This window comes from Mirounga angustirostris, unplaced genomic scaffold (assembly GCF_029215605.1).
Source record: "Mirounga angustirostris isolate CCGP_5_RB_7025 unplaced genomic scaffold, mMirAng1.0.hap1 SCAF_1, whole genome shotgun sequence".
Taxonomy (NCBI): Eukaryota; Metazoa; Chordata; class Mammalia; order Carnivora; family Phocidae; genus Mirounga; species Mirounga angustirostris.
In genome coordinates, this window is record NW_026991709.1 from 89,951,965 (window position 1) to 89,962,753 (window position 10,789).

Genomic DNA, 10,789 nt, shown 5'->3' on the forward strand with positions numbered 1-10,789 from the left:
AAAGATGCTTGTCACCACTTTTATACAACATTACTCTAGAGATTTTAACAAGAGCAGGGGTGTGTGTGTGTGTGTGTTGAGGGGGATGGGGAGTTTAAAATAATAAAAGGCATTCAGATTGGAAAGGAAGAACTGAAACTGCCTTTGCAAATAATCTTATAAGACATGATAATCTATATAGATAATCCAATGGAATCTACAACAACAAAAAAACTAGAAATGAGTTTATTAGCAAGGTTGTAATACCCAAGATCAACATACAATACATAAAAATCAACTGTATTTCTAAAAACCACTAATGAATCATCAGAAATTCAAATTTACAAAAAAATGCCCTTAAAACACATAAAAATATGAAATATTTAGAAAATAAATATGACAAAAAAGTATAAGACTTGTGAAATAACAACTTAAAATATTGTAGAAATTAAAGAAGAGATCTGTAAATAGAGAGGCATACCTGTCCATAGGTCAGAAAACACAATAGTGTTAAGATGTCAATTCTCCCCAAATTGATATGATTCAACATATCCCAAACAAAATCCTAGCCAGATTTTTGTGTTAAATTGAAAGCTGATTCTAAAACTCATGTAGAAATGCAAAGAGCCTAGAATAAGCAAAACAGTTTTGAAAAAGAACAAAGTTGTAGGGCTAGCTCAGACAGAGATAGGCAAATAGATCAATGGAACAAAATAGATATTCCAAAAGAGACACACACATGTATGGACATCTGCTTTTTTACAAAGGGAAAAAGGTAATTCAGTTTTTAACAATTGATGCTGGATTGTTGTGATGAGGTGGGTGTTGTATGTAAGAGATGAATCACTAAATTCTGCATGTGAAACCAATTTACCATATATGTTAACTAACTTAAATTTAAATAAAACCCTGAAATTAAAAAAAAAAAATGATACTGGAACTGAAAAATCAATATACAAACAAAAGAAAAAGACAAGACAGCTGATCCATGCTTTAATCCATATATAAAAATTACTCATAACAGATCACAGACCTAAATTCTAAAAAATTAAAACTTTTAGGGGCACCTGGGTGGCTCAGTTGTTAAGCGTCTGCCTTCGGCTCAGGTCATGATCCCAGGGTCCTGGGATCGAGCCCCACATCGGTCTCCCTCCTCGGCTGGAGGCCTGCTTCTCCCTCTCCCCCTCCCCCTGCTTGTGTTCCCTGTCTCACTGTGTCTCTCTCTGTCAAATAAATAAAATCTTTAAAAAAAAAAAAAAATTAGGGCACCTGGGTGGCTCAGTCGGTTGAGCGACTGCCTTCGGCTCAGGTCATGACCCTGGAGTCCTGGGATCGAGTCCCGCATCGGGATCCCCGCTCGGCGGGGAGTCTACTTCTCCCTCTGACCCTCCTCCCTCTCGTGCTCTCTGTCTCTCATTCTCTCTCTCACAAATAAATAAATAAAATCTTTAAAAAAAAAAAAATTAAAACTTTTAGAATAATGCATAAAAGAAAACCTCTGTGAGCTTGGTGTAAACAAAGATTTCTTAGTATGATAACGAAAAAGCATAATCCATAAAAGAAGAAAACGACAAATTGGATTTCATCAAAATTTTAAACTTCTATTCAAAAGACACTGTTAAAAAGAATGAAAAGACTAGCCACAGACTAGGAAAATATATTTGCAAGTCACCTATATGATAAAGAATTTGTATCTAGAACGTGTAAAGAACTCACAACTCAACAAAAAAAAATTTGAAAATTCGGCAAAAGATTAAGACAAGTACATCATCAATAAATATATATAGACAGCAATAAGCAAATGAAAAGATACTTAAGATAGGGGCGCTGGGTGGCTCAGTTGGTTCAGCATCTGCCTTTGGCTCAGGTCATGATCTCAGGGTCCTGGGATCGAGCCCATTGGGTACTCTGCTCTACCCCTCCCCCCTGCTCGTGATCTCTCTCTCTCATGCTCTCCCTCTCTCTCTCAAATAAATAAAATCTTAAAAAAAAAAAGAAAAGATACTTAACATCATTGGTCATAAGAAAAATGCACATTAAAACCACAAAGATATACCATTATACTTCTATCAGAATGGCTAAAATTAAAAAGCTTGTCCACAGAAAGTGGAAGAACGGAAAATCTCATGCACTGCTGACTGGAATATAAATGATACAACCACCTCTGGAAAACAGTTTGGCAGTTTCTTAAAAAGTTATACATATACCTACCATATAGTCCAGCCATTCCACTCCTAGATATTTCCCCAAGAGAAATGAAGGCATTAAGTCCAGATATAATCCTGTATATGAATGTTCTTAGCAACTTTATTTATAAGAGCCAAAAACTAGAAGATCTCAAATGTGGGCGCCTGGGTGGCTCGGTTGGTTAAGCAACTGCCTTCGTTCGGCTCAGGTCACGATCCTGGAGTCCCTGGATCAAGTCCCGCATCAGGCTCCCTGCTCGGCGGGGAGTCTGCTTCTCCCTCTGACCCTCCCCCCTCTCATGTGCTCTCTCTCTCTCTCTCATTCAAAAAAAAAAAAAAGAAGATCTCAAATGTTTTTCAACAGGGAAATAAATTGTAGCACATTCATATATTGGAATGTTGTCCGACAAAGAAGAAAATAAATTATTAATACACACAATACAAATGAATCCCTAAACTATGCTTAAAGAAGCATAAAACAGCACACACTTTATGACCTATTTACATAAAATTATAGAAAATGAAAACCAATATATAATAACAGAAAGGAGATCAGTGCTTTCCCAGGAAATGAAGGCAGGGGCAGAGGCGGGAGGGAGTAATTATAAACAGGCAGGAGAAAACTTTGGGGCCTAATGGATATGTTCGCTATAGTGTAGTGATGATTTCACGGGTATAGTCACGTTAAAACTTTACAAACTGCATACTTGATATATACCTTATTATATGTCAATTATGCCTCAATAAAGCTCTAAAAGATAAAAAAGAAAGCAAGCCTCTAAAATGTTAGGATTCAGTGATTTTCACTTGAACCACTAAACACACATATATTCAAAATGTTCATTTTCAGGCGCCTAGGTGGCTCAGTCTGTTGGATGGCTGACTCTTGATTTGGCTCAGGTCATCATCTTGGGGTCCTGGGACTGAGCCCCAAGTGAGGCTCTGTGCTAAGTAGGGAGTCTCTTTGAGGATTCTCTCTCTGCCCTTCCCCTTGCTTGAGTACTCTATCTCAAATAAATAAATAAATCTTTTTAAAAAAATGTTCATTTTCATTCCAAAGATACTATTTGCCAGGTTCATCTTTCAGTTTTTGACATAAAAGACTCCTGCACTGAAAAATATTAGAAAGCAATACATTGTCACTTATTTTAGCCAAAGTCCTCTAGTTTTCATAATCATCACAAGCAATCAGCAAGGGATGGAACTATTATTTATTCATTTGAAAAATACTTATTGAGTGTTACAGTCTGTGCCAGGTACTAAGAAAACAAGATAAATAAAAATGAGTCCCCACCATCAAGGAAGTCATGGTCTCGTGGGGAAGACAGGTATTTTTGAAGCTGATGTTCAAAAGATGTGGCAGGTACAATAATAAAGATATGCAGAGGTGTGTTCAAGGCATACTGTGACCAAGGAGGTGGCATACCTAAGGAGTTGCAGGCAAGAAATAATGCAGGCTAGGGGAAGAAAAGCTTTCCGAAGGAAGAAACTTCTAAACTACATGTAAATAGTAACATTAAAATAACAAGATAGGGGCACCTGGGTGGCTCAGTCCATTAAGCATCTGCCTTCAGCTCAGGTCATGATCCCAGCTCCTGGGATGGAGCCCCACATCGGGCTCTCTGCTCAGTGGGAAGCCTGCTTCTCCCTCTCCCTCTGCCCTTCCCCCGGCTTGTGCTCTCTGCCAAATAAATAAAACCTTAAAAAAAATAAACATGATAAAAATAAAATAAAATGATAATTCAGTTACAAAGAAAAATCTCTTCCTTTTAGGACCTACTGACACACGTTCCAAGACTGGACAGACTTCAATATAAATATAAGGTGAATATATGGTAATGATATACCCCTTTAAAAGTAAAGAGAAGGAATGATTCTGAAAGGTATTACCTGTGTGCATATCAGCTATACTTTCAAAATATTAAATGTTGGCAAAATTATAAAATGTTAAGAAAAGACTCTAGAAAAGAATCTGGAAGTATAGGTTTTTATAAATAGCTTTAATAAATAATTCACTTGTTTATTCATGAGCAAGTAACAGAATAGGTAAATAATGGGGCTAGGACAGAGAATGCATCTGTATACTGGCCTTATTATTTTGATTACTTAGGATAACTAATTCATTAAAGAACATATTCAGTTTAAATCTTACTACCAATAGACTCATGCTTAACTTTTTACAGTATTATAGCCCTTGAGGAGTTCCACAAGAATTGGAACTTTATGAAGGTAAAGAAGAATAGTAATGGAAGTATTCTAACACAATCTGGATTCCATGTAATTCAATTATTCTATTATTGCAGCAGTATCCATCAAAATAACAGAACTGTAGCTGATCTCATTAAGGTCAACGATAGGAATAAGCTGAGATGAAAACTAGAATTTAACACTGTTTTAACCGAGGACATTTAAAAGATTAATAATTCCAACCTTGAATATTGAACAGATCCCATCTAAATATATAGATGGCCAAATAATCCTTTCATTTACCCAATTTTAAGATGTACATGTGTTGGTATATATATTATATACATATATGTATATATATGTGTGTATATATATACACACACACAAACACATATGCACACACACAATATAGGCTGGCATCAATGAATACGTACATGTGTTGGGGTATATGTTTATTTATATATATATATTTATATTTATATGTGTGTATATATAACATATATAAATAATCAGCTGGCATCAATGAATACATACCTTTAACATTAAGAGAGAATTCTCTGTCCCACAATCTAGGCAAAGGAAAAATAAATCTTTACAGTTTGATGATCATGCAAATAGCCAAGAAATGAGGCAAATATTATTAACATCTAATGTCAACACCGACAAAGCCAAATTGCCAATGGAAATTACATTTTCTCCTTGGCATATTTAGTGCTTCAAGAGTGTCCAATATTTTTATAGTATATCAAATGAGAAAATTTCAGGTAGTAGAGACAGTATATGCAGAGACTGAGCGGAGAAATACTGAGGGATATCTAATGAGGTTATGGAACAAATCAACACAGCTTGCCTGCTTACTATTCATTAGCCACCTTAAAAGAGCCAGAGGTGCCACCTCTTCCTGCCAACAGCTGCTGCACCAAAAGAAAGCATCACTGTTGTTCCAGAACACAAACATCATACAATCAGAAAATGTCAGAGCTAGAAAGGCTCGAAGAGGTCACAGAGTAACTGTGCCCATAAATCTGTAGGTCGTGGTTACACCTCAGTGATTCTACGAATTTCTTGAAATTGTATGCAAAGTTTTGTGTATACATGCAGAAGAACCACTTATCATCTAATTCCATCATTTCATTTAACGGATGGGGAAACAGTTCCATTGAAATTGAATCACAGCTCACAAGCACTAAATTGGAGACAGGATCTCTTGAGTCCCAGCTATTTGTTTTTGCTATCACACCAAGTTGTCTCTTATTAAGTATTAAAAATCTTAACTGCAGCAGAAAAAGACAGACAGCCGTGATCCCTAATCCCAGATTTTCTGAAATATTCAATATCCCCTGTGTAATCACTCAATAAACCTTCCGTGAGTCCATTTATACTGCCCTTCCTGTCAAAGTGCCAAATATAACCTGGGTGATATCTGTGTTTTGGCAGCCCTTGCAAGTGAATCAATATCTGACACAAATAGCTCATGCCCTACTGGCATCTCAGAAACCAAATATAGTCTGCCAGAACACTCAAGGAAGAAATTAGAAGATACAAAAAGGTTTTGAGAATATAAGTGTTCAAGGACAAAGCTATGTAGTAACTTACACTGTCTTGTGTATAGTTGACGCTCAGCAAACGTTTGTTGAACTTAACTGATGTGTAAAACTATCTAACAAATGGTCACCCTGACCATTCCCAAATGAGGAAAAATTCTTGCTCAAGAATCGCCTCTCTTATGAATACACTAAGGCTATTTTTTTTAATCTAGCTTTCCTTAAGAAACTCCATATATACTGATCAATCTTTCAGCTATTCCAAAATAGCTCTGAATTTAAAAGTAGATGTCAGGGTTTTACAAGTTCAATAAATTAATAAGACTTTCTCTCAGTGTTGCTGATATATATATATATGATATATATAGATAAAGGAGATATATAGGATATATATATATATATCTCCTTTATCTATATATATGTGTGTATATATATATCCTTTATATATATATATATATCCTATACGTGTATATATATATATATATATCCTTTATATATATATATAGATAAATGACATCTGTCCAGTAAGATATTTTGGCTAATAATCTTTTCATCAAATTAATAACACCATTAGATTCACTTTTAGCTGTTTTAGATGGTTTAACAGTAGTCTTTGGGGTCTAATAACATACTGCTGATTTGGGCAAGCTGCCATCGTACTCAACATGAGTTCGTACAAAGTAAATTCTCCATCTCAAATCTAAATAAAGTGTTTTCCCTGCAAAACCTGCTTCTGTCCCTATATTAACTACTGTGATTAGGAGCAAGATAATTTATCTAGTCCCCAATCCAAATGGTTTACTAAACTTTCCTCTCCCTTACCTAAAACATCTACTGAATAAGGATACCCACATATATCTCATAAACATTTCAAATTTACAACGTCCTTATTCCTGTCATTACTTTCTCATCAGCTTGCACCAAAACTCACAGCTCTCCCTACCTTTAATTGTTCAATTCTAGTTTTTCCTTCATATGACATCAGAATTAGTTTTCTAAAAGTAAATCTAATCATTTCTCACTCTTGCTTGAAGCCTATTAGTGGCTTCCTACAGCATTCAAGTAAATTTAGATTTTTACCTTAAAACATAAGGTTTTTGGTAATTAAAACTTGATGTCCTTTCCATTCTCATGTACACCAACCCATAACATCTCCTACAAGCTCTTTTAAACCTCCCGCTTAGAGACCTTGTCAAGATTCTCCACGTCAGCCTGTTTTTTATTCTCTCAGCTTTTAGCATATACCGTACCCACACTCCATAAAACACTCTCTGACATGTTTTCTATCTGGCATAGAAGCTGCCCCTCCTTCATGGCTTAGGCAAAGGCTGCAAAAAACCTTACCTGTCTCCCCCCACATGAAGTCAATTATTTCCCTTCCATTCTATCAGCACACTTAAAACAATATTTTATGAAACATACAGACTGAAGTTAAACATATTACCTGAACATAATGAGAGCGAATTAAAAATCAGTACCAAAAAGATATCTAGAATCCCCAAATATGCATACTTCTAACTTCCCCATGGGTCAATGGAGGAATATCAGGGAAATTAGGAAACATGCTACATTAAAAGATCATAAATACATGTTACACAAAATTCATGAAATGGAGTGGTATCAGTGAAAATCGGAGTGAGAACCTCCAAAAACTCTCTCTTACATAAAACCAACAAGAGAGCTGGCAAAATTGTTAGAATCAACTTTTTCAAAACTCAGGAAACCAAAGGCTTAACCAAAGGCTTGTAGCATTCTGGGGAGTGTTTATTCGAGAAAAATAACTGATTTCAGTAAAAACAGTGATCCCTGTGGAATTTGAATTTGCCCTACTCCTTTCCCCCACTAGTTGAAAACTAAAAGCCCACATTTGTGGTGAATACCAGAGGACAGGCCACCTCTAAAAAAAAAGCAGCAAGGGTCTGGAGCATCTTCAAACTCTCATTCCCAGGGAAATGTCATGATATGACCTACTTTGTGGTTCCTAGAAGACCCACTTCAAGATTCTCTGTATTTGGGGCGCCTGGGTGGCTCAGTTGGTTAAGCGACTGCCTTCGGCTCAGGTCATGATCCTGGAGTCCCGGGATCGAGTCCCGCATCGGGCTCCCTGCTCAGCAGGGAGTCTGCTTCTCCCTCTGACCTTCCTCCCTCTCATGCTCTCTCTCTCTCATTCTCTCTCTCAAATAAATAAATAAAATCTTTAAAAAAAAAAAAAAAAAAAAAAAGATTCTCTGTATTTGACCTAAATCAGATCTCACCCAGTGGGAAAAGCCTTTTTCCCAAAGACCTTTGTTGAAAACAATTACAAGAATTTTAACTTTACAGTTATCTAAAGCCTCTTTCCTTGGCTTACAGATGACTATCTTCTCTGTGTCTTCACATGGTCTTTCTTCTGTCCATATCTATGTCCAAATTTATAAGCATGCCAGTGATATTGGATTAGGGCCCACCCTAATGACCCCATTTTAATCTAATCACCTCTGTGAAGATGCTACACCAAATAAGGACATGTTCTGTGGTACTGGGGGTTAGAACTTCAACATGATTTTTTGGGGGGGGCGGGGGGCACAATTTAGCCCATAACATCTATCCTCACACATATAAGAAGTTGTGTTATAGTTATGTTTTTCAGTCTTTTGTTTCCAAATAATGAGCCATATTTTTCAGAATATTTTCTATTACCTTTAAAACATTATATTAAGAAAAAAATCCCTAAGGTGTCTAACTATGCTTTTGAAACTCGATTATTACAGCAAAGTGGAAAGGAGAACAAATGGACTGATTTTAGTCCTGGCTCAGCCATTAACCATCAAATTTGCCTTGTACTTAGTACTTAAATGATGCATTCTTCAATTCTTCACCTGGAAAAGGAAGTGGTTGGACTGAATCCCTCTGCAAGCCCAAAGACTGATTCTACCTTGTCTTATTTTGCCACAATTGGCACTGTTGAAAGTGGCCTAGAAATAACACAAGAACATTTATTTAAATCAAGAGAGTAATGTAAATTCAGTTGAGTCTGGAAATGTATGCACAGCTGAAAACCATGAACCTTCCAGACTTCTTATACAAATTTCATCCATTCTCTGAGGACAGACTGCTTTTGGATTTGTGAATGCACACGAATGCTGCTTTCAGCACACAAAAATACCTCTGGTAGGTGTCCCTCATGCCTTATGCTACTCCAAAATTATTTTCATCAGGGTTGAATATTCCAGCAGTCTTCATTTTCTTGAAAATCAGTCCTAGAAAATTAGAACTTATCACAACAGGTTATAGGACTTAAATTATATGTTAATTTACAAAAATTACCTTGGATGCTCTTAGATTCTATGATAAAATTCAAAGCATCTAATTGTTCATTTACTAAATGGTGTCCAGGTATTTTGAACTAGTAAATTTAAAAAAGTATACATCACTATATCTATATTTTAAATACACCAAGTAACAACAGAACCAAGACAATTAAAGGGTCTTTCTTGACACAGGAGAAACATACATTTGAAAAAGAGTTCTTAGGGGTGCCTGGGTGGTACAGTCAGTCAAGTGCCTGACTCCTGGTTTCATCTCAGGTCCTGATCTCAGGGTGGAGAGATCAAGCCCCGCGATGGGCTCCATGCTCAGCATGGAGTCTGCTTGAGATTCTTTCTCCCTCTCCCCCATCCCCTGCACACTCTCTCTAAAATAAATAAATAAATCTTTAAATATATACATATGTATGTATACATATAAAAGAAAAGAAAAAGTACATTTCTTTTGATAAAAGTGCTTTTATAAATTTGATACAGAGTAAAATGATCAAAAGTTTTGGAAAAATATGTTGAAAGACAATGACTCATATAAACATTCCCTTTGAGAAATAATCATGGAATATTACAACACAAGACTATAGGATATGTTAAGACAATCTGAAGCAACATCAATGCTGGAAGAAAAAAAAACATGCCATTATTTCAGAAGCTTGTTTAGGACACAAAGAATCCTTTAGAAGGGACATCTATGTAAAATTACCAGCTGAGACTAAATCTTGAGGATATCAGCTATGTATTAAACTGACATTAATTTATTTAAACATAGTATACATGTTGGAGAACAAGTGAGGTGACATCAAAAAACAACTGCCAATATCCAACAGTTGACAATGATCATGATAAATTATTTAAAAAGTACCACCAATATGAAACATTTAAGAGTATAAAATGCATGTTTGGGGTTTTTTTTTAAATAACTATGTTAATGAACAGCTTAAGTCTAAGAGTGTGCTTTGACTACCTGAAGCTTGTAAGATTTATAACTTTTCCTCAGACTGCTACTGTTGGATAGTCAAATGGTACTGTAGAGCATAGTAGAGCATCGGGCAGATGGCTATATAATCATGGACTACAGATATAAGATTCAGTAATTGATATAATGGTGAAAAATGATACAGAGTTAAAAAAAGAACACCAGCAATATTAATGCAGGTTATGGTGATCGGAGGTTCATAATATACTTTCTGACAGTATGCCAATCACACAAAATTGATAAAATAATTTTTTCATTTAAGCAATACCCCATTCTACAAGTAATTTCTTACAAGATAATGTCTCAATGTTCTTATATGGTTGATTCACTTCTTATGGCTAAATGCTCCCAGAGAATGGTTTACTCATTCTTGCTGACAATAGCCCTGGAAAATATAAGTACTTTACATACCTATAAAATGCTTTTAAAGTACATATCTCTCCTTTTCCTTTCATAATGCAAACCCCATTTCAAATTTTAATTAAGATTGGAGGTGAAGGGGCTCCTGGGTGGCTCAGTCGGTTAAGTGTCTGCCTTTGGCTCAGGTCATGATCCCAGGGTCCTAGGATTGAGCCCCACATCGGGTTCCCTGCTCAGCAGGGAATCTGCTTCTCC

At 35.9% G+C, this 10,789-nt stretch overlaps 1 long non-coding RNA gene across 1 annotated transcript; it reads right to left on the bottom strand.

Moving 5' to 3' along the window:
* Nucleotides 1–3,818: 3,818 nt before the first annotated feature.
* Nucleotides 3,819–9,846, bottom strand: LOC123840570 (uncharacterized). The gene is made up of 3 exons (XR_010409604.1): nt 9,042–9,846; nt 4,887–4,921; nt 3,819–3,864 (listed from the first exon to the last, which is right to left on the bottom strand). It is a non-coding gene; the product is annotated as an uncharacterized LOC123840570 (long non-coding RNA).
* Nucleotides 9,847–10,789: the final 943 nt, after the last annotated feature.